This window comes from Parus major, chromosome 14 (genome assembly GCF_001522545.3).
Source record: "Parus major isolate Abel chromosome 14, Parus_major1.1, whole genome shotgun sequence".
In the NCBI taxonomy this organism is placed as follows: domain Eukaryota; kingdom Metazoa; phylum Chordata; class Aves; order Passeriformes; family Paridae; genus Parus; species Parus major.
This window is the reverse complement of record NC_031783.1, coordinates 10,364,541-10,387,303: the sequence shown is the minus strand read 5'-3', so window position 1 is coordinate 10,387,303 and position 22,763 is coordinate 10,364,541. Positions and strand designations below refer to the sequence as shown.

The following is a 22,763-nucleotide window of genomic DNA, read 5'->3' as shown; positions in this document are numbered from 1 at the left end:
GGGTGTGCCTCCCTGACACAGGATCCCAGTTGTGGGCTGGGGGTCTTTGTGCTCTCAGTGCTGAAGTATTTTTTAAGCAACCCCAAAGATGAAGTAACAAGACTTGTATATTGAACTAGGAAAACAGCTGGGAGTGTGCCTCTCCTGCTCTTGTGGAGGTTGCCATTTTGAATTACATATTTGTTCTTTTTGGGGAAAATATTCTCGTGGCATGGGTGGATTCAGGACTGCAGTGGCTAATGCCAGTGAGCCTGTTTCAGATTATCTGTTTGGGTAGCTCAGGATATAGTTTGGAAACTCACAGTTGTACTGATAACAGACAAATTTGAGATGGGAGAAATTAATGAGAGCAAATTTCTTATGAAATTTGGCAAGTTTTGGTTTAGGGGAAAAAAAATAATAAATTAGAAGGTAGAATAAACAAGACCAAAGTGTTGATCCTTCTTTTTTTTCAGTTGTGGCATGCCACCTGTCCCCTTAGTCATTCTAATTACTTGCTGCATCAGGCTAAAGTATGTGCTGAAGTAGCTCAGAATCACTACAACATGTTAAAAGTTAGGACTGGTTCTTGTTGAACTGCTGCCTATTACCATGGCATATGACTGTGAGGTGGGGCCCACAATCGCAGCTGTAAATCAAAGAACAAGTCATAGGTTAGGTTCTGTTTTCCTTAGATATTGTCTCTAAGTTTGTTTTCTGTATGCTGGTCTCGAGTGACGTTTGGTGAGTTTTCCAATTAGGTGGGAAGTCATGAGTACCTCTTTCCCAACCTGAAGGTAAGGAAGTGCTAACTCTTAGTCTAGCTCATAATCAATGGATGAAATTCTGGGAGCATCCTGGTGATAAAATTTGTGTCACTTGAAGATTTCATGTCACATTATTCCAGGCTTACTTCTTCCTGTAGAGAGGAACCAAATCATTTATATGTTGACTTACTAGCAGGCCACCAAGTCTGACTTGGTTTGAGTTTTGAGCAACTCAAGAATTTCTGTTTGCACTGATAGCTGTGCATGCCAGATGTCTCCTAAGTTCTTAGATAAAATACACAAAGAAAGGCTCACTTGAGTGCTTCAACAGAAAAGTTCACGTGTGAAGGCTGGAGTAGTCCCTCAAACCAGGAAATAAGGAGCCAAGTTTGTAACAGGTATTACACTCATCTTCAGATCAGGCCTGGTGTTTTGGCCTCTGTGTACTGTCTTTGAACTTGCATAATGAAGGCAACTGGGCTTACTGTCCAGCTTTGAAATTCAGAGTAGCTGTTAAATCAGGTGTGCAAAAAGCAGAAGCACACAGAAATACAGTTGAGCCCATAGTGCTTGAAATCTCCAGGGATTTTGAAAACATCTTAATTCTTCAAAGCAATCAGAAATAAGTAGGAGAAAAGCATTTTAAACACTTCTGAAAATCCCACCCTGGTTTATTTGGCAGGTGAAAAAAGGATCCAGAAGAGATATTACTTATAAGGTTCATTCAGTGACAAAGTGTATGTTCGTAGAGAATGCTTATGGCTTAAGTCTTTCAGCAGTTAATGATCATCTTTACAGACCATAATACTGGAATACTTCACTTATCAATGCATCAGGGCTTGGATGAACTTTGAGACGCATGAAAACAAGACACTCCTTAGGCTGGTGGTAGCTCTGTGTTCTGGTAACTGATCAACCAATTACATAATTGGTCAGGTCTCTACCTTGCATGGACAGATACAGCTCCACTGACTCCTCTGGAGGTGACAGTTACCTGAGAACTGACCCGAAACTCTTGCCACAAAGCAGATAATGCTTTCGTATTTTGCTGTTTAGTGTTGCTGTAAAAATAGACTCATTTCCTGGAGTAGTTAGAACAAGAAAATAGGGAAAAACAATTTCCCACAGAGACTCATCCACGCTGGAATTCACTGAGGACCCCGGATGTGAACATGTGCTGATAGAAAACATTGAACAGCAACTTTGTTTAGGGAAGCCTCTGACCTGTCAAAAATGCAGAGCATTTTCTTACCAGACTTTTCCTTGGCAATTAGTGGGTAGAATTACTCATAGAAATTGTTTTGTTTGCTCACAAGGGGAGAAGTAAGACATAAATTCAAGATAGCCCCTCTTTGACCACAAGAAAGTCTGTTCACAGAGGGCCTATGGGTAAAGTACTGGGTGGCCTCAGCTCCCTTTGGGGATGAACTCAAACTTTGAGACCTCAGTGAAGTATGAAGTACCCCTCCAGAATTGCTGGACATCCCTAGCTAGAATTTTTTCAGCAGTCTAAGGGATTTGGACATCCACTTTTAATTAACTTTTATGTGACTTTCAAGAAACCTTTGTTGGCTTCAGAACATCTCTATCTTTGTTCTGAAGAGAGACTAATTTTGACTGAATGATGTCACTGTGACTTCTGCCTTCCACGTCTAGGCAGCAGCACTCAAACCTCAGGTTTCAGACATTTCAGATGAGGAATCCCCTTCACTCCAGCCATGATTCACCTTTCCTTAGCACTTTGACTTTATAAAGGTGGTGCTGGTTTAACCTGAAGACCAGAGAAGTTTCAAGAGGCCAGATTTCACCTCTGGGCCCTGCTCAGCTGCTGTTAGAGTTTGCCTGGGGCCAGAGAAGGAGGGAGAGCACTTCCATTGTGGGTGAGGGCTGAGGGCTCCATGCTCACACACTTGGAAGTGAGGACATTTCTTGGCCCAAACTCACCCACTGTAAAGTATTTATGCTCAGAGTTCTTGGAGCCAGGAAGCTACTCAAAAACCTGCCCAAGATCTGAATTCCCCTTGACTCTGGGGGGTTTCACAGCGAAAGTGACAGAAGCAATTTATCCCAGATAGAGTGGTTTCTTCAACAGGCCGTATAGGAGTCAGGCAGGTTAATGCTCAGCTTGTGTACTTCACTGATTGCCCCAAATACTGCTTTTAAATCAAAGTTTAACTGTTCTGGGATATGTTTCTTGTAGAAGTGCTTCAGAGGAGCTTGCCTGACAGCTTGTGTCCATTTGTTGTGAGTGGTTGGGCTATGCCTGGGTAGCTGACAGGGGTTTTGGGACCTTGCAGCTGGGGTTAGTGAGTGCAAATGTTTCCCATTAGCTCCCTGCATTCCCTAAGTTGTGATTCATCGAGGGAGACAGTGCAAAGCTGAACTCGAGGCTTATGAGATGTTTCTTTGAAGTTGTTTGTGCTTAAGGTTAGGCCTGATCTGAGTTGACTTGCTGAGCTGAGGCCCTGAAGAGCCCACTGTGCTAGCATAGTGCAGTTTAGTCTTTTCCTCTTAAGCATTGTCCAGAGAGGTGTGAGTTTCAGAAGGGTCTGAAACCTTTCAATAAACCAATAATAGGTTACCTTTCAATAAGCCATTCCATGGTTTTATAGCAGCAAGCTCAGCTACACTGGAAAGCCCAGAGCTAAGCCTGCCCTCTCTGGGCCTTCCCCTTCCTTAGTTTCTTCAGCATGTTTCTTTTCAAAGGCAAGTGGGGGGGAAAAAAAAATAAAAATCTTAAAATGGTACCTTAAAAAGGTGGGAAATGAAGCAGATCATATAATCTTGATTCCTTTATCTGAATTAAGGAGAAGTTTGCCAATAGTGATCTGGTATTTCCTAAAACAAGCATATATGAGGAACACTTTGAGGAACTTCAAAAGAATTTTCACTCTAGATCAGGAAAAGATAAAAACAGAAGTGGAAACTTTTAATACACTTTATATTTCAGTACTTACAGGAAGTACATTGTTACATAGGATACTAATGAATTCTGCAGGACAAGGTTTCCAAAAGAAAAGTGAAGTGGCACCTTCTCTATCTCAGAGAAAAGGTCTGAGGGCTTTTGCAATTATGACAGATATGCAGTGGATATGTATGGTCATATCACCTGGAGAGAGTCTGTCTCTGCAAAAGGCTTTTTGGAGTTTCAAGTGTGTACACTATTGAATTTCTGTAGCAACTTCCTGGTCTAGCTGTGAAAGGTGATAAAGGGAATGGTAAAAGTCTATCTTGCTTTCAGTTGCCCTGTTGTGCACCTCAGAGTGCAGAAACACTGCCCTGTGTGTAGCTGGCTGCAGGAAGCATGGCAGGAGCACACTGAAGGGGCTGAGGATGAACACATAAAGTTGGTGCTGATGTTCCCAACCAGGTAGTGAGGCCAGCGAAGTGAAAATAGCAACATGGATACTCTGATACACCAGTGGCACTTGTCTGGAAAAATTATTACTTGACAGAGTCTTAATTAACTCAAGCGAAGAAGTAATTCTAAAATCCTGATTTTGGAATCCCAGAGAGTTAACGCTCTCAGAAACTACGTGGTACAGAATTGCCTCACATTTGTAAAGCACAGAGTAATCCTAGGTAACAGTTTTGTACTGTTTGAAGAGTTCTCTGGTATCAGCAGAGCCCTCTGTGGTGCCTTGAGAGTGGAAGGTTTGTTCCCCAGGCTCTGCTCAAGGCTTCAAGTCCAGGTATGAGCGTATTTTAGGCAGCAAGGCATTTCCATCAGGGCTGAAGCACACGGACATTTTTTTCTTGTGTACAGGCAAGATATTTAAATATGGGGTTCGTTGCTCTTTGTATCTTCAGGGTCCCAGATCCTTCTAAGCCTGTGGTCACTGGAAGGCTGTCTGACTGAAAATCCAGAGGCCTTTGCCCTTGTGAAAGTTTCTGCTCTTGCTTGGAAGTGAGATTTGGACTCCTGAGTTACAAAGATGCTTTTGCAATTGTTATATCTGTCTTTCTGCTTCTTTATAAATCATCCTGCTTGGCCTGAACTGAATGTTTGAATAACAAACAGCTAAAAGACAGTCTGATGGCTTCTTTCTGAGTGTTTCCCTTAGGGAGCCCTTGGGATCACATGGCATCTGCCCTGACCTTAAGGACCTGCTTTCTGGAGGCTTTTTTTACAGTGCTAACAAACCTCACATTTTAACTAGCTGTTAAATAAGCCAGTCAGTGGTAACTATTCAGGACAGGGATTATTCTTACAGGAGAGTACTCTTGCTGGCATACAAGATGGCTCTGTCCATGTGCTGGCCAGGGATGAAGGGCTGGAAAACTGTGTGGTGGAAGAGACTATTAATGTGATTTTCCACAACTTTCTTTGCAGCTGCATTTTTGAGAGGAGAGAGAGAGAGAGATGGCTAGGCTTGCAGTAACATGTTGTGCCGTCATAAATGCTACAGCCACCATCTGTTTCCAGCCCACGACTTGAAAGAAAACTGAGCAGTAATCTCATAATTCACATGAGCGTTTTACACTTGTGAACCTTTCCCAACCTTTGTCTAATAATGAGGGGAGTGCATGGTGCTAAGTTTTGTATTTTTCCTGTACGTATTAATGTTTATTTGTATGTCTTTTCCTGTTTGGTTGTTTTGTGAGTTTTTTTTTCCATTAAAAAAAAAAGAAAAAAGATTCACTGGGAGAAAAATCAGACCAGTTCCACGGTCAAAAGAAACGTAATAAAGGCAAAATCCCAATTCCACTGATCTTTCTGGCAAAATTCTCCAGGAGGAGGTGCATTTTACATTCCTCAGTGTGTCTGTTTTAGTTACTTGTTGATTAAAAGAGAGACATGAGAAAGTGAAGAGGCAGGTTGCTGAACTGCCCTTTCCCTGCAGAAACAGAGCTGCTACAAGAGCTGGACGTGCACATTTAAAACTGAACCATCAGAGAGGATGGTAATGGTAGGCTGGCTTTTAATGAAAACAGATTCTTCTGCTAATCTTTGCTCGGGGCTGGCCCTCTGCAGGATTAAGGATCCCACCTGCTGTGCCAAAGACATGCTCAGGTTCGGGGCTGCTGGTGGGTGGGAAGAGCACAAACTTCTGAGTGAGTGATCCCAGTGTGTCCTGGTACAGAGCCCTCAGGGAAGCCAAAGAGTTGAGATCATTTAGTTGATGGAAATACTGCTCCCCTCCAGCCTGCAAAGGGCTGAGCATCATTAAGGATTTCTTTCTGGCTGCTCTTCGAAACCAAGGGCTGCTGTGTCTCCGGGCCTCCTCTCACCTTTGGACCCAATTTGCACACCTCCTCCTACCACAGCTGAATGAACTCCTGCTCTCCTCTGGCCTTAGGAACAATGGCTTTCATCATCCCTACCAGACTGCAGAGCAGTTTAAGGATGAAAGGGCTTCTCATTTCATATAACCCACTGCTGCTAGAGCTATAAATCATCGATGGACTGAATTTATAGCCAACTGCTACTGCAAGCAAGTGAAATTTATTTTGTGTTGTCATATGTGTGGTCAAACTTTCCAAGAAGTTGCCAAACAAAGAACTGAGCTGCTGCTGAGAAACCCACTCAATCTATTCTCATTTTATTTAAAAATAATAAATAACTGTCAATCAAAGGAACTTATTTTGACATGTGCTACCTGCTGGGTGATCTGCAGTGTCTCCGGGATGTGTCTGTAAGTGAAAGAAAGCTGCTAGCTCTTGCCAGGTCTAGCACATATGACATGAAGTTCCACCAAGGAAAGGTTTGTGAGCTCACTGGGGTTGGGGACAGATTGAGGGTCACCTCCTTTTTTTAGCATTACTTGCTCTTCTGAGAGTGTTTGGTCTGGTATCAACAGTGCCCAAGGGTCACAGTGACTTCTACTTGAATCAGTGACAAATCTCCATTGACCTGTACAGAGCAGTGGCCCTGCTTCTGTCTCTCAGTCTGGAGACAGGTGGATTCTTGGTGGGTCCCTGGGGTCTGGAAAGCTGGCCTGTGCCTATTTTGGTGCCTTGTGATGGCGATGAGCTAAAAATGAGAGAGTAGAAACTCTTCAAGCTGCTGGGGTCTGAATCACGTATTTCTGTACGATTTACTTACAGAGCCAACAAGCCTGAAAGCTTATTTTTGTATTTTACCCAGGCTCACTAATTAGCTGGGGGTGTTGGGAGCTGTCATATTGAGCAGCCTTTCCCTGCTCACTCCTGTTGTCCTGCTGGATTCAATCCCTGCAGCCTCCCACCCCCTTGTCTGTAGTTTATGGCCACATCTGGAGTGTCTCCCTGCACACGTGCTGGTAGGAGCCTCCTCCCTGCTGGCACACACGTCATGGCTTTTGGGGTCCCTGGAGTTACAGTCATCCTTCCCAACACTTGTTTTTCCATGAGGGGGAAAGAGAGAAGGGCAGTGGCAGGGAAGGCCTCTGACACGAAATTCCCAGGAACAGGATTTGCACATTTTATGACCGTTCAGATGGAAATGCAATGGAGCTGAATTATTCCTCCTTAATCCTGCTTTCTCACTTTCCTCCCAGCAGCCTCTTCCCCTGCAGTTTAGGTAATACAGAAGCTTATAAACAAATCCCACCGCGTGAAAAATAGCAAAGGGGGAGAAAAAAAAAGAGACCTGGGTTAGGGCTGTGATGGATAGACAGGTGGAAGGCAGGCACCAGAAGGGAGGATGAATGGTAAAAGCCTTTGATGGAAACACTAAAGAGCTATTGAAAATCCAAGGGGTGGGGGGAGGGAGGAGAAAGAATAGCAGGAGGAGGGAAAGCAAGGGAGTCGTGCCCCCGTCCCCCCGCCCTCTTTCTCAGGATGTTGAAAGTATTTGTCCTTCGTTACAAAATGATTGAACTGCCGCCAGGCCAGGCCACCCTTCCAGCCATTGCACTGGGAAACTGGCACTTCTGAAAGCCTCGTTGCCTCTCAAATTTTATAGCTTTCCCTTTTTGTGGGAGTTTTTGTGTTGTGCTATTTGCAGGATTGTTTTCAGATATGCCGCGTATCAAAGAAACTATGTTTTGTTTTTGTTGCTCTGACAAACACAGAATCCAGGTAATGAAAAGAAAATTAAAAAATAAAGGCACATTTTTATCAGAAAACACAGCTGTCTGCCTTTTATTGAGTCAGAATTTCATACATTTGGTATTCATGGTGTGAATTTGATTTACCTTTAGTGCTTTTTGAAGGAGGAATTTCATCCTACAAATAGAGATTCTCCTTTACTAATGCCTCTGTGTGCACAAAAGTGGTGCCTGTTCTTCATAGTCAGAGTAGTGAGGATGACCCTGTTTTATCATAATTAAAATGGATTTTGTATCACGTACATGTAGACAACAGTGGGGAAAAAATAATCTTTCCCCCTTTCAGAATGGTTCCTGAAGCTCTGCAATGTCTTTGACCTGCAGGATCTACAGATGGAAAGAGCTGTTGAAGATCTGAGTATGAGACTGTTCCTGCTGCCAGAGGCTGTATTTGTACCATGTATTTATATGTGTATGTATTTATATAAGCCCGATGCTCGGGAAGGACTGGAGCCGTGTGTGTTCTTAATTAGATTTGGAGGTCTGGAGATGCAGCACACCCAGATTCTTGTTAACCAGGGGAGGACCCAGGGCCGTGGGGTCTGCCTGGTGCCACTCTTGTGTCACACAGATCAAGGAGTGGTGGTGCCCTGGCCAGGGGGTGACCAGGGGGTGACCAGGGGGTGACCAGGGCTGTCCCTGGGCAGGTGCCTGCTCTGTGTGTGGGGCGAGTGCATGTCCTCCTGTCCCATCATCTGCATCACCCTCGCTGCAGCCCCAAGGACACTTCTCTGAGAACACAGGGCAGACAGGCAGCTGTTGCCTCCAGGATTAGATCCCAGATTAGGTCTCTGATGGGCCATGCCATATCATTAAAATAGTCCTGGAGCAGCAGAGAGGCAATGTGCCACCCGTACACAGCTGAATACTGGGGGGCTGTGCTTGCTCACAGACCCACTGCAGCTGAAAGCAAATCTCTCCACTAACATCATTTACAAAACCATTTTCCACCTAAACATCTCCAGTGCCTGGTTGTTGTCATGAGTTTGCAGTGCCCTGTGAAGTAACACTCCTTTGCCCCCAGTTCCAAAGGAGCAGAAAGGGTAAGTGGCTTGCTCAGGGTTAGATGGGAGTCACTGGAGATGGTGCCTCACTCTCCTGCCTTCAAAGGAATTTGCTGTGGTGACCAAAGCAAACATCCCCTGCTGTTACCACGCCGGACTGTGGCATGTCATTCGCACTTTGTCTCTGAGATGCTGTGTCTGGGTAGGTATCACCGTCCTTGTGAACCAACTTCTAGCTCTGGAGCGTGGGTGAACACTTGTCATCATGCCAGGATGACACAAAGTCTAGAAATTATGATGGCAATTCAGGTCATGGGATAAAGGGGGAAAAATGCTGTCTCAGAAGTGTCCCTGTCTGGTGTCACTGCTGGTGATTATTTAAGATGCAGGACATGACTGTGGCAAAGATCAGGTTGTAGCTGATATGAATCATGTCTTGAAATAACACTTTCCTTCTTGCATTGTGAAAATTACAGCAGTATGGGAAGTGAGGGAAAATGGGATTTCCCTGGAGGTTAAAGATTTTCCTTTAATCAGCTTTCATAATGTTAATTAAACGTTTGGAACAATGGCTGAGTCCTGGGATCCGCCCGCTCTTGCATAACTATCTCACAATGCCGATTTCACTTTCATGTTTATTTGCCAGCACAATTCCAAGTGAAAGCTGAGCAAGATCTCCACACCAAGGAGCTCCTTGGGGGTTTGGGAGAACTCACCTCCCTCTCTTACCTCTCCTGGGGAGAGCAGACTCCAATCTCCCCTCCCAAGGAGGAGCAGCCTAGAGGGGTCAAAGCACTTTGTCTGTCATCATCACCCCATCTGCAAATGGGGCTAATAAAAACTTGCTGGTATTTTGAGGCTGGTGCATATAAATATATACCCACCCATATGGAGGAAAGGGTGTGTTTATAGAGATCAGTACAGGGATACAGCTATTCCGGGTAGGTAAGATGGATTACAGTGCCACTTGTTCCCTGAATTTTTCACTCTTTCTGTAGCATAGTTGCTATGTGCCCATGGGAGCCATCACCCCTGGTCCTTTCAGCAGTGGGCTTAATATAACCTGGTCTGACTTCACACACACACAGAGCTCTGGGGAAGAGAAAATTTGGGGAGAGGTTCACAGGCAGGGCATGACACTGCTCACCCTGGGGACCACGCACCATGGGAATGGGTGCTGGGCACATTTCCTGGGCCTCTTGCTGCCAGACTGGGACATCTCTCCCGGTGGTCTGAGATGTGCAGGTGAGCCCCAGAGCTGGACTAGTGGTGTCTCAGAGCAGCCACACTGCTTCAGGGGGTACACACCCATCCAGAGCCACAGCCTGGCCACTTTGTTCTTCAAGTTAGAAAGGACTTGCTTCAAAAATAAGGTACGAAAATGTACAAATGTCGGACACTATCAGAAAGAAAAAGGAACCTATTATATTTTAGGTCAAAGAGTTATCTAGCTCAAGATTTTTAAATATGTGCAAAATGCAGTTTGTGCAGAAGGGCCATTAATCAGCCTCTGGAAGAACTGCCCTTTCTGCCTTTTTTTAAGCTGCAGAGATGAAAACAAAAAGCGGGGAGTGCAGGGCCAGCTCCGTTTTCCCATTGTACAGAGCAGGAGGGCACCTCTATCCATGCAGGCTCCTGCTTCCCTGGCAACATGTTCACATCTCTGCAAAAGCTGTTTAAATACACAGAGCCACACAAACTACACGGCACTTTGGCTGTTGACACACGCCTTTGTCTGCTCAGAGGAGGTGCTCTGTAAACACCGCTGCTGGACCGTTCTTATGTGACTTATTCCTGATTCATTGGGTCTAAATTAGTAGCCCCAAGGCACATACCTTTTGTACAGGCAGGGAAGGGATTGCCTCTTCTCCCCACCTTTGGAAACTTTGACCTGCTGGGATCACAAACTGTAGGAAATCTCAGAGGCGAAGTCCCAGGTACCGCCAGCAGTAAAACCTGGGAGTAAACAGATTAGATGTGTTGGAAAGACATTTCAAGGGAGCTTGGGCTATCTGGCTCAGCTTCCCTACACCACAAGCGAGATTATTTCAAGACTGATTTGATGGCATGAAGGCTTCTTCCTTAATATAGGAATTGGCTATGTAATTTATATATATACATATATTTATCCTATTTTCCTCTTTGGCAGTGAGGAATTGAAACTTCTTCTCCCCACCCCTTTGATTAGCACAGGAGTGGCAGGAGGGATTTTTCCTCTCTTAGTCATTCTGGGCAACCTTTGAGCCCAGGTTTTCCACCCTGTTCCCTTTAGGAAGCTGCAGAGGCCACGCGAGCTCACTCCTGGCCAGCTGGGAGCTGTCAGCTGCCTCCAAAGCCCTGGCCAGCCCTTCTGAGATAAATCCATGGTGAGGTGTGTAATGCACATGGTATCAGCCCCGTATCCCACACAGTTCCTGTCCCAACAGGGATGAAAGGTTTTTATAAAAAACTGGAGTACAAGAGGGGAACACCTATTTCTTGGACTTTTGAGTCAGTTTATGGAGCAGTCAAGAGTGTTAGGGTTGGGTTGTGCTTGGTTTTAACTGAGGGTTGCTGGTTGTAGCTTTTACCAGCCTCTCACAGGAGTGAGGTGAGAAAGCCCTAAAAGCTGAGCTGGTCCTTCCCAAACCCTCCCTTGCAGATGGCAAAGTATTGTTGATTTACACAAAAAAGAAATGCAGAATCCTCTCTAGACATTTTGGGCTGAGACAAATGAAGATTTTGTTTTTGTTTTGTGATTCTGGCTTTGACATCACCTTTCCAATTCTCTTTTGTTTGGTCTCTCAGTGATTCATCTCTGCATTTCACTTCTCTTTTGTTTGTTCCATAATTGCTGGCTTAACCTGGAGGCATGAGGCTTCCTTGTGGAAACATCACCAGGCTGTCAGTCAGCCATGGAGAGGTGGTACAGCTGGTACAGTCCTTCCTCCCTCTCAGGAGTGAGTGAATCATCCCTTGAATATGCAATATCATCCAGGACAGGAGCCAGGATTCTCAACAGGCACATGAATTCCAGCATCTCTGGAAACATTATTTCCACATTTTGGGCAGACTAAGAGACAGTAAGTAAATAAGCAAGCTGTGGCATTTGATATCTCTTGTAGTTTTATTTAAAGTGACTGCCTGTGCTTGAAATGCTTGTGTGGGTATTAAAAACACAAAGAGAAAAGCGTGTATCCTTGATTTGATACTGCCCAAGGCAGCTTCAGGGCATGGCCCATTTAATGCCATTGAGCAGTCCATTGAACAGTTAAGAACCCACCAGAAACAGTAACTGCCTGCTTTCCTCCTGAACACACATGAACCAACACATCCCAAGCCCTCTCTGTTTTTGGTCTCTGCGTTTCTCCTTTGGAGCTGTGTCCATGCTGGCTCTTGGTCCTGCAGGGAGTTGTTTCCCACCCCTCACACAGGAGCAGTGAAAGGCAATGGGCTCCTTCCCTCGGCTGGGCTCTTGTTCAAAAGTGTCTCCCCTCCAAGGAAAAGACCAATTTCCCATGTTTTCCTGGGCTGTAGGTGGGATGCAGCTGGAGAATCAGGGAATATTCACTGCCTCAGCAGGTAGTCCATGACACAGCATTTCACAACATCAACTGGTTTTCCTGAGCTCGTGTGTGCTGTGCTCATGAACCCAATAAAACTGCCCTGGAGTGAATGTACAACGAGATTTTACTGCTGAATGTGTGAGAGATGCAGTGGGAAGAGAACACTGCTCTGACTGAGCTGGGAAATACTGGGCAGGAGAGCTGTGATATGATTTTCTCTACTCTTATTAATACCAGGAGGCAAGACTTTTTCTGCTTCGCTTCTGTGCCAAGGTCACAGCTATGTGTTAACCTTCATCAGTCCTTCTGATGATAACAGTGAAAGCAAAATACCATTAAAATTATCTTCCTATATGTTTAAACCACTCTGGCACTTTTCCAGGCAGTGTTTGTGCCCCTGTTTATGCCGCAGACCCTGGTGACCCTGGAATACTTTTATTTACGACAGCATAAGCATCATTTCCATGGCAACATGATTTTCAAGCTGGAGATTGAGGATTGCAATTTCCTGAGCAATAGAAGAAGCAATGGTAGATTTTTTTTTTCCCTAATCAGCTAGTAGCAACTTTCATGTGCAAAACAACCAGCCACGACAAATCAGTTAAAAGCTACATTATCATCAAGGCAATTTGAAAGCTCAGCATGGTTAGCCTAAAAATAAAAGAGAGTTAGATCCAGTTGTTTAATGGAAATAGAGATGGTGAGATGATATCCTCACTGCTGCTCTGGTAAATTGGCTTCAACGTGCTCTGCAATGCTGCCTAATGAGGAGCAGAGCAGTTCCCTTCAGCACAGTTATTTACAGGAAGACTAGGACAGATATAATCCTGTATGGCTTCAGACAGTGCTTCCCCATATTGGAGGAGATGACAAAGCCTGTTTGAGAGCAGTCCAAGCTATCAAGGAAGGGATGCTGCTAACAGGGGTGTTGGTTGGCAGCTCATGTGATGCTGCACTTGGTGCTCTCTGCCTTCAGAGAGGGTGGAACAGCCTCCTGTAGAGGTGTCAGCACAGCCCTGGGGACAGAAATGCAGAATTGGGGTGGGGAAACATCACTTGGCAGTGCCACAGCACGGCTTCCCTCCCCCAAATAAGGCTTCAACTGCAGTTAAGTGTTGTCACTCCACAAATAGGATCACTGAGGGGCAGAAAGATGAAATGATGTGCCCAAGGCTGTCGTGGCTGACAGTCAGAGGTGCTCCCTGGAGTCCAGGACACCATCCTGTCTACCAGGAACTATCTATGACCCATGTATCAGAGTAGGGTGTTTGAAGGCTGGATCTGTCCCCTGCTCAGCCAGCTTGGTGCCCAGCACCACTGGGCCCATCACTGCTCACTGGAGATCAGAACTTTTCACAGCTGCTCTTCTCACCGTCTCTCACTGGCAGAAAATTGGCACTAAGAATACTGCCTTAAGGAATTCAGAAAAAGCTGAGGACTTTCTTTCTTGCTAGATTGCCCTTGAGAACGAAGAAATCTCCCTTCCTGTCCAGGCAGGATTTGATGCTGACCAGGCCAAGCCCAGGGAGCTGTTATGTACCAGGATGGGTGTGCTTAGCACCACTACTTCACACCTCTCTGTATTATCAGTTACTCATGACTCTGAGTTCCAAGTTAGACCTTCATGGTGACACTACACAATTATCAGAGACAAATTTCTAAGTCATACTAGAAGTCATTTCAGAGAAAATAAGTGCTGCTGCTGGTTCCCCCCACCAGAATTATTTGGGGTGACAGGTACATAAATATTAAACTACATTCTGTAATGGTAAAGGTAAACTCTACTTGTTAAAAACCATGTTCACACTGATTTGCTTTGTGTCTCCAATAGTTTTGGGGTAAAACTTCTACTGATTTTGAAAGTAGCAGGACAGCAGAGGTGTCTCCAGGTTCAGGGGATCCCCATATCTTGTGAGGTACAGCTGGCCATTAATTCTCCTGGTGGAAGCTGAGGAGATGATGATTTCAAACAGCAGCTTGTCCATGGTAGGGCCTGGTGAAGTCTTCTGGGGAGTGAGCTATTGGACCAGCCTGCTGCAAAGCTCAATGTCAAAAGCTTCCAGGACATCAGGAGCTGCAAGGAGCCCTGGGCTAGGTGACATTTAAAGGTTCCTTTTGACCCAAACCATTCTGTGATTCTGTGACTAAAGCCACTGCACAGTGATGTGCAATGCCAGGTGCAGCATCCCAGCACCCTCCTCCCTTTGAAGACAGTTGTCAGACTTGATTTGGAGTCTAGACACCTGGGACAGGAACTCAGGCAGCCACCAAGCATGTTCTGCCCCAGGGAGAGAGCTCACCCTCATGCTGGCTGGCATGGGAGAGCAGGAAGGGTTTTCAGCCTGCTCTCATGGTTTAGACTTGAACTTGGAACTGTTTGTTTTTGCTACGCCTCCCCTTCCGCCCTAGTTAATAGTCAACTTTGAAACCCAGCTTTATGTCCCATGTTTGATTTACATTTCAAATGCAGGGCCAGCAGGGCAGGCTGTCTAAATCACTTGTCAGCACAAGGGAAGGAGGTGACACAGTGGGAGTTAAAAGTGAGACGCGGCTGTGGCCCAGTATAAACGTTCAGGGCAAAGCTGTTACTGGGAGAGTCCCCAGCAAGCGACAAATGCTCACCTTGCCCAAAGGCTGGGGTCTAACCCAGGCACCACACAGGGACCAGCTTGTCTCCTTTATTTACACTCCATTCCTCCAGCTCTACAGCCCTGCATCCTGTTTTCCTTCTCCTCTGCAGCTGTACGTGGAGGTGAGGGCTCAAAAAGACCCAGCGAGAGGAGTTTCTTTTGAAACCAAAAATACCCTGTCATGATTTTACTGGGTTTTTTTTTTTTTTTTTTTTTTGGTCAGCATGTCGCAATCCTAAATTTATTACTGAATTGGCATACAGGAAACCTTTCTAATCGCCAGTTGGAGGGCACAGGGCAGGGTGAGTTCACCGGCCACTCTCAAAAACCGTCTGGCTGGAAATATCATTTTCAGCTGCTCTTTGATGAGGTAACATCAAGGAGCAGAGTGACTGCACACACCACCCAGGCCACTGCCAAATGGTTTGCAGGGCCAGTCAATGCCGCATTGAGGAAAGGGGAAATGTTTGCAAAATCGGTCAAAAATGAATTAGATGTGTTTTAAAGTAATTCCTGTGCAGACTGTTTACTTGGAATGGCACAAATACGATCAGCCTGTCCTTAGAGACCTTCCCAGGCTTGACCTGATGGATGTGGTGATTCCTAATCCTGCCCTGATGCTGCTGCCTGGAGTTGTGCTGTGCGTGTCTTGACAGCTCATCAGCAGAGTCCTGCTGGCTGCCACACACTGCCCTGATGCGTTTCTGCAACAGCACAAACTCTTCCTTTCATCTTTCTAAATTAAACACAAGATCCTTGGGCTGCAGAAGGAACAGCCAGCCCCTCGTGGAGATGGCAGGTGGAGGAGCCAGCACCATCAGAGGCTGGTGAGAGCATCGTGCCTCTCCAGTGAGCCCACATTCGCCCCAGCTTCCCAAGATTTTGCTGGAAATAGCTACCTCTGTCTCTTGCAAGCATGTTAAAAACTACCTGCCAGGTTCAGCTGATGTAAATCCTCATAAATTCGTTCACCAGCCTTATTCCCAGAGAACTGCTGCTTAATGCTCTGTTTCTTCATAGCTGCAATTTCTCCCAGTTTATTTTAACGTGGTGCCTTGCTCTCAGTTTCACCGCACACATCCTCTATATTGCCAGAAAGGCACCGATGAACATGAGCTGTGTTACCAGAAATCACATTCCTGTTCCTGTTCCTTGGCTCATTTCTCCCTCATTTCCTTTTGCCTTCCTATTTTAAGACTGCATGCATGACATACCTGTCAGCTAGATCCACTCAAATATTTATCCAGTAATTTAATCAGTGAGTTTTATGGTACATTGCTAACTACATTGATGATTTTCTCCTCATTCATGTAGCCTGGGTTGTGGTGTGTTAGGGAGCTGGAAGGCTGCAGGTTCACAGGGGTCTATGAAGTCAGAGAAGTTTATAAACCCTGAAAAAATTCTCTTTTTTTCTTGCAGCCCTGACACCTGTGAGGAGCCCTGGATGTGTGCTGTGCTGAGGGGAAGGGGAAAGCTCCAGAGCCTTGCTGGGGCTTGGGCATCAACGTGACCCCACATCAGCCCCAGCTGGGGCCAACCGCCGGCACATGCCGAGGGAAAAGCAAACAGAAAAGGGGCAGAGTCCACTGAAACTGGGAGTGAGGGATTTTACCTTTAAATTTCCGAGCACACCCCCTTTTTTCACTCCCTCCTAATCCCCACTCATTCAGAAGACAGAAATAGTCTTTGGTAGGGAACTATTCCCCCCAAAGAAAGCTCTTAAGCCAATCCCAGTTTCCAGGCTGGAACAGCTTTAGGAGATCCACCAGAGTTCCAGGCTCTTGATGCCTTCCATGACCCCGGGCTGGAGCTCCCCAAGGCCAGGCACCATGGCTGAGCATCCCAAAGCCCCCCTGCTCTGTGCCCCAGGGCTGGCTCACCCTGGCTCTGGTAGTTTGGCCAGCCAGCCCTTTCCTCACCTCCAAAGGGCCTCAAAGCCAGGGAGGAGTGAGAGCCAGCACCCTTTTATAGTGTGAGTAATGGCTCAGCAATACCTTCCCCCGGGGCAAGGTATGCTCCACACACCGTGATTTCAAAAGAAGCTTAAAAAAAAAAAAAAAAAAGAAAAAGCAAAGAAGGAATGAGGAACTAACTCAACACACCCTGTAGGCAGGTTCTGGCTTCCCAGGGAGAACTGGAGTACAAACTTCCAAACTGTGCTTAATGTGTTATAAACAGCTTTCTCTTTTGCCCCTTCCCCAACCTGAACCCCTGTTTTTTTTTACAGGGTAATGCTCTACCTTGACAGGATGAGAGAGACGTTGTATATGTGTAGATAGAGATACTTTATCACCAGTTTCCATTAATAGCTATTAAGAATAGGGATAGAAATTATAATCTCCCTCTGTTGCATCCTGTGCCCAGTCTCCAGGAATCCTGTTACTCAATGTTTGAAACATCCTTTGGAGGATGGATGGATATAGTCACCCCCACTCATTCCTGGCTCTGGAAGCAGCAGCACACCCAGAGCTCTGCTCACCACAACCTCTGGATTTGGCTACAGAGCTCCAGACATTTGCTGAGGGGCTTTGCTGGGCTGGTGTGCTTGATATCTTGCAGGATAGGGTAGGAAGGCAGCGGGAGATTAAGGATTTTATCGCGTTCCCAGGAAAGTTCAGTGCAGAGTTTCATTGATTTGTGTGGAAAAGAAGCTGACCCTCATAGTTTGCACAGCTGGGAAAGTAGCCTGGGAGATCCCAGTGTCCTGTCCTTTCCTCTAACCATTATGCTGCACTTCTTGGAGAAATATGGGACATGGGGGGATTTACACTGTCTTCCAACCATGAAGGTTGCTCCAAAAGCAATATTCTTATATGATAACAAGCATAAATCTATAATAATTACATAATAATGTATATTATCAATGCATCAGAGTAAATGCCAAGCTGGACACAGTGCCTTTCAGAATGCCTTGGCAGTTTTATTAAAGCAGCAAATAAGTGGAGATTGACAGGACCTTGTCAGAGGTGTGGATACTTTTTCACCCTGTAATACCTGCACTTAGCTAAAATTGTGTAGGTGATTATATTTTACTTGGGTATATCTCCTACAGCAGTGGCATGAGGCCTATTAGGAAATAACTTCAAGCTTACTGAAATTCACAGCATTTTTAGTACATCAGCAACCTCAAATATTTCTGGTTAATTGCTGAAGCGACACTGCCTTCATGTTTTAAACAGCATTAGCTGATTTTAGCTAGAATATGAAGATCAGAAGATGTAAAACTTTTAGACTGGAACATCTCTTGCAGATGCAGTCAGACTAGGTAGCTCAGCATGACCTGGTTTTCTCAAAACTCTTTGATAAATTATAATAATAATTGTAGTATATTAGTTAGTCCTCAGGGATAGCTCCATTTTCCATGCAAGTAACCTTTACTGCTTTGGGATGCAAGCTATTTGTCTTGGCAGCCTGCAGCAGCCCATAACTTCACCATGATAACCATTTTTAGTTCGGCCTGTAGACGTATTTTTTTTTTTTTTCCCTTTTTCAAATTCATCTGTCCTGAGAAGTCAAATTCCTGATTTTATCTCGAACCACCCACCCTCTTCACTTACAAAGGAGACCTTGGAACAAACCCTCATCCTCCTCCCTTGCTTTTTGGTTTTCCCTTGCCTCATTCTCAAAGAGATTCATGTTTCTGTTTCACTTTGTATGGGTAAAATACTTCTGTCCCTGTAAATTCTATATTTATTACCTTGCAATAGCAGCAATAACAGCCAAAACACTTTTGTTGAATTTACAAGTTTTAAGAAGAAAAACAACCCAAAAATGATTTTCCTGCCTTAGCAAAGCTGTTGAAGATGGGTGCATGCATGAGAAAAGAAACCAGCTCTTCCCCCATCCTTTTCTATTTTTTTTGGAGGCAAAACCAGCAAAAACATCTCTGCTAGAAAAATCATTCAGACTTGTTGGCAGTGGTTTGCCATTCAGCAGGTTCATTCAGGCTGTTTTCATGGGTGATTCTTTTTTCAGATGTCCAGCATCCAAATATAGCAGATGTGGATGTTTTCTGTCCTTGAAAAGAGAAAAATATTCATTTTGATGAAGACAGTGGGACTGATGCAAAACACAGAGTGAGACCCAGTGCCCAGTGAGAGCCTTTAGATGATTTCACCTTCACATCACCATGGGGGCAGCTGTGAGGAGTCTGTAACTAATTCAGAGCAGAGCATGAGGCTATTTCATGTTGCCCTGGGTTCAAGTTCAGCCCAGAATTTGCACAAGGTGGGAGGGACCCAGGTCTGTCTTTGCCCTGTTCTTTCAGAGCATTGGGCTACACAGCCTTTGCACCATGTGCTCTCATCAGCTGCCCAAGTGCAATTAGACCTGAGCAAACTCAGCCATGGGGGAAAGAATTATGCTGAAGAATTGTCTTAGGAGTGCTGTGAAAGTGGCAGCAATTTGAGAGACGCTGGGAAAAACGCCTCTGGTAAAGCATGTACTTCTTCACCAGTATTTTAGGCGTAGGCACAAAATGATGTTGAGTGTTTCTTGCTTCCCACAAAGTGCAAAGCTGTTCCTTTAGGTTCATCCCAAATCCTCTGAGTGACTAATTCCCTCTCAGAGTTAGCAGGGAGAGACACGTTGGTCTGTTACACAGACTTAGCAGGGATTATTTGGTTTATCACCATCAGTTTTCCTACACTCCAGAGCCACTCTTATTCCCAGCCAGATGTTCAGAGGTGGGCCCAGCATCTGGGCGGTGCCTCACCAGACCCTCTGGGTCCTCACTGACAAATACCTGCAAAAATGCTTTTAATCTGTTTGGTTTGGCTTGACACAAGGCCACGGGGACCAGCCTCACGGGCTGGATTCAGTTACTTGGGCTCCTGCTTGGCCATCCCTGCTGGGCAGGCAGGACTTCTTTGGGGTTTGAACCTCTGTCTCCTTGAAGGACTCATGTAATCGCCCATTTGGCTGACAATTGAGATTGTTTGGCAGACTCTGCTGCCTCTTGGGAACCAATATGTGGATATTCTTCAATGACATTCAGGGTTTTACCTCTGATTAGGAACAGATGAAAATTAATGTTAATATATTAATATTACTAGATTTTATATTTTATTATCTCAAGATATGCATATTAATGAGTTAATGGTAATTTCTAGCTAATTAACGTTAAGTTTCTTTGGTTCTTTGCTCAGCTGACCACTCTACATCTTCTGGCAGTTGTGATAAAAGACCTGCAGGATCAAAACTTCTTTAAATTTTTTTTATTATAATTATTATTGTTTTCAACATCCCAATCTGAAGAGTGTTGGACTGATCTCTCCTGGCAGAACTGAAGGTGTCTTGTGTCACCCGAAGGAAGGTCATTGGGTGAGTACAAACACGCCACATCTATTTAAATCTGTCATTTCCTTTCCCCATGGTTACTCCTAATTCAACACCATAAAGGCTTTGCCTCCTTGATGATGTCAAGAATAAGTCTTTGTTTCAGCCTGCTCTGCCAACCCAGTGACATAACCCAAGCTGCCAGATATCTCTTTCCTCATACACAGGTGTCATTCCTCTGCATCTTTCCAGTCCTGCTACTAAAGTGTATCCCATTTATTCTGGTTATCTAGAAATCCTCCCTTCCCCTCCAGCCCAGTCCACCTTTCATCCCAACCATCTGGAAGACTGCTGTTAGGCAATGCTATCTTGCTGTAATTTGCAAGAAATAATTGATTTATTACTGCTACATACCTTCCCCGATTTTCCTGGACATGGCAGAAATAACAGGCTGTCCTGGTCTTAAAGAACTTCATATAAATTGCATTCACACACACAAAACATATCTCTGCGATAAGGGGACCTGAGCTCAAAGGAAGCCGCATCATATCTCAACCCTCTGGAGTTTTGAGAGGTTTATTTTAATAATATCCTGACTTTAGCATACACAATCCACGGTATTTGCCAAGCTTAAAACAACAGCCACAGGAGGATCCTGTCGTACGTTTTGCAACCGGTTCTCACATCAGCAGAGTGCTGATCCTGCATGGAATTCATTCCACATTTTATTCATTATCTGAATGAGTTATCAAGACAGCTCTCTGCCTGGCTGGAGGTACCAACATAGTGCAGACAGATTTTTTCCCACAGAACTCTCCGAAGCGATACTGTCAGCATGGCTATATTTAATGGGCTCTACCCATGCAGTCAATCTCTCAGTGCAGAAGAAATAGTTTACAATCTCTGAAACCCTACACTCCTCCCTGCCACAGAGCAGGAAAAAGTAACATCTACCGTCATTCCTTTTGCATGTCGCAGGATCCAGGGGGAAGGGAAGTCTAATAAGACAATGAGGACATTGAAAACAATATTTTGAGAGGCAGAGCAAGGCAAAAAAATAAAAAATAAAAAAAAAATCAGTAGTCAGCATCTGCAAGCAATCTTTAACCACAGCTAAAGGCTGCCTTTACATTCACATATGTCATGCCCTTCTTACCTTTGCTTTAAGCTTAGCTTAGAAGTAAATTGTGATCTTCTTTATATCATTGCTATTGCTGAGTGAAGAGTTAGGACAAAGACTGCTGCATGCAAAGAGGTTTCCCCCAAGTTAAATGCCACTAGGCAGAAAATAACTGACATTTTGGGAAGATAACACAGGGCAGCATTATGTGCTTCAGAGTTCTGTGCTGTAGCCCTGCAGAATGCCTGTCAGAGCTGCCACACACATTCAGGTAAAGGTCATTTGTCCAAAAGTGATTTCTGTGAAATAAAATTGCCGGATTGACAATTTAAAAAAGAGCTCTAGTTCATGAATATGGCAGAGAAATGTCACTACATGCTAATCAGGGGGCTGGGGTAAGTGGCAGGGTAATGGTGTGACCTTCCCTTCTGAAATAAATCTCCTGGGGTATGGAAGAGGGGTTGGTGAGTGATGGCTGTGAAACCTGGGCTGGGGAACGAGAAGGCTCCACACCACACATGGCATGAGCACCATGGAGGGAGAACAGTCATTTTAGTGAGGTTTGGCAGGATTTACCTTCAGAACAATGACACCAATGAAAAATAAAATGCCCAGATGAGACAACTGAGCTGGATGGCAGAGGGATGGAGAGCACTTTACCTGGGAATGAGCAGCGGCAGAGCTGTGTCAGGCAGCTCATCACCACTGAAAATGCAACTCAACTGTGGCAGGAGGAGGGCCAGGAGCTTATATGAGACATCTATCTCTGTAAGTCCAAAACCTTATTTCCAGGGTCTTATTATTAGAAGTGCTACAGAACTGGGAAGTGTAGAGGTTTTGAAATACAAACATTTAAAGGCTACTTTCTAGCTCAAAGCTTTAGGATTGATGTTCATCACTTTTTATCATGCTGTATGTGGTATGTGTGTTGATGCCTTTTTGAAGTCATAAACTACATCAGTTGTAATTTCCAGGTGAAAATTTGCCCCTCTACAAGGCATAGGCATAAAGTTGACTGCTCTTATGACACAGTTTAATTGTTAACTCCAGTCAGACAGGAAAAGATCCAGAGTCTTCTTGCCCACTATGTCCTCCTCCTCCCCCCTTTATGAAAAAAATACCAAATGTGCAAGTTATAAATAACACAAGTTATCTAACATTTCACCATATAAGGAATGAGCAGAAGTGGAAATGCTGATTTCTTTTTTGCCTTTAGCATTCAAATGAAATGGACAATGTAGCAAACTATATTTTGTTATGAATATTCCCAGTGAAAATGGTTTGTGGGTAGTTCTTGTGTTCTGCTCTGGGCTTTGTTGGCCCCTTTGCTGATGATTCAACAGCCAGGAATCAGAAGTTTGACACAATATTCCTAAAGCATAATGGTCTATGACCAGTTGGAAAGGAAGG

The 22,763-nt window shown here is 44.8% G+C and overlaps 1 protein-coding gene across 1 annotated transcript in view; it reads left to right on the top strand.

Annotated features, from left to right (window-relative positions):
- The window catches only part of PDGFA (platelet derived growth factor subunit A), a 35,155-nt gene extending 27,360 nt beyond the window's left edge, over positions 1–7,795 (top strand). The window contains exon 7 of the mRNA XM_015642962.3: positions 5,080–7,795. The gene's annotated coding sequence lies outside the window, so the exon portion shown is untranslated. The remainder of the gene's footprint in view (positions 1–5,079) is intronic.
- Positions 7,796–22,763: the final 14,968 nt, after the last annotated feature.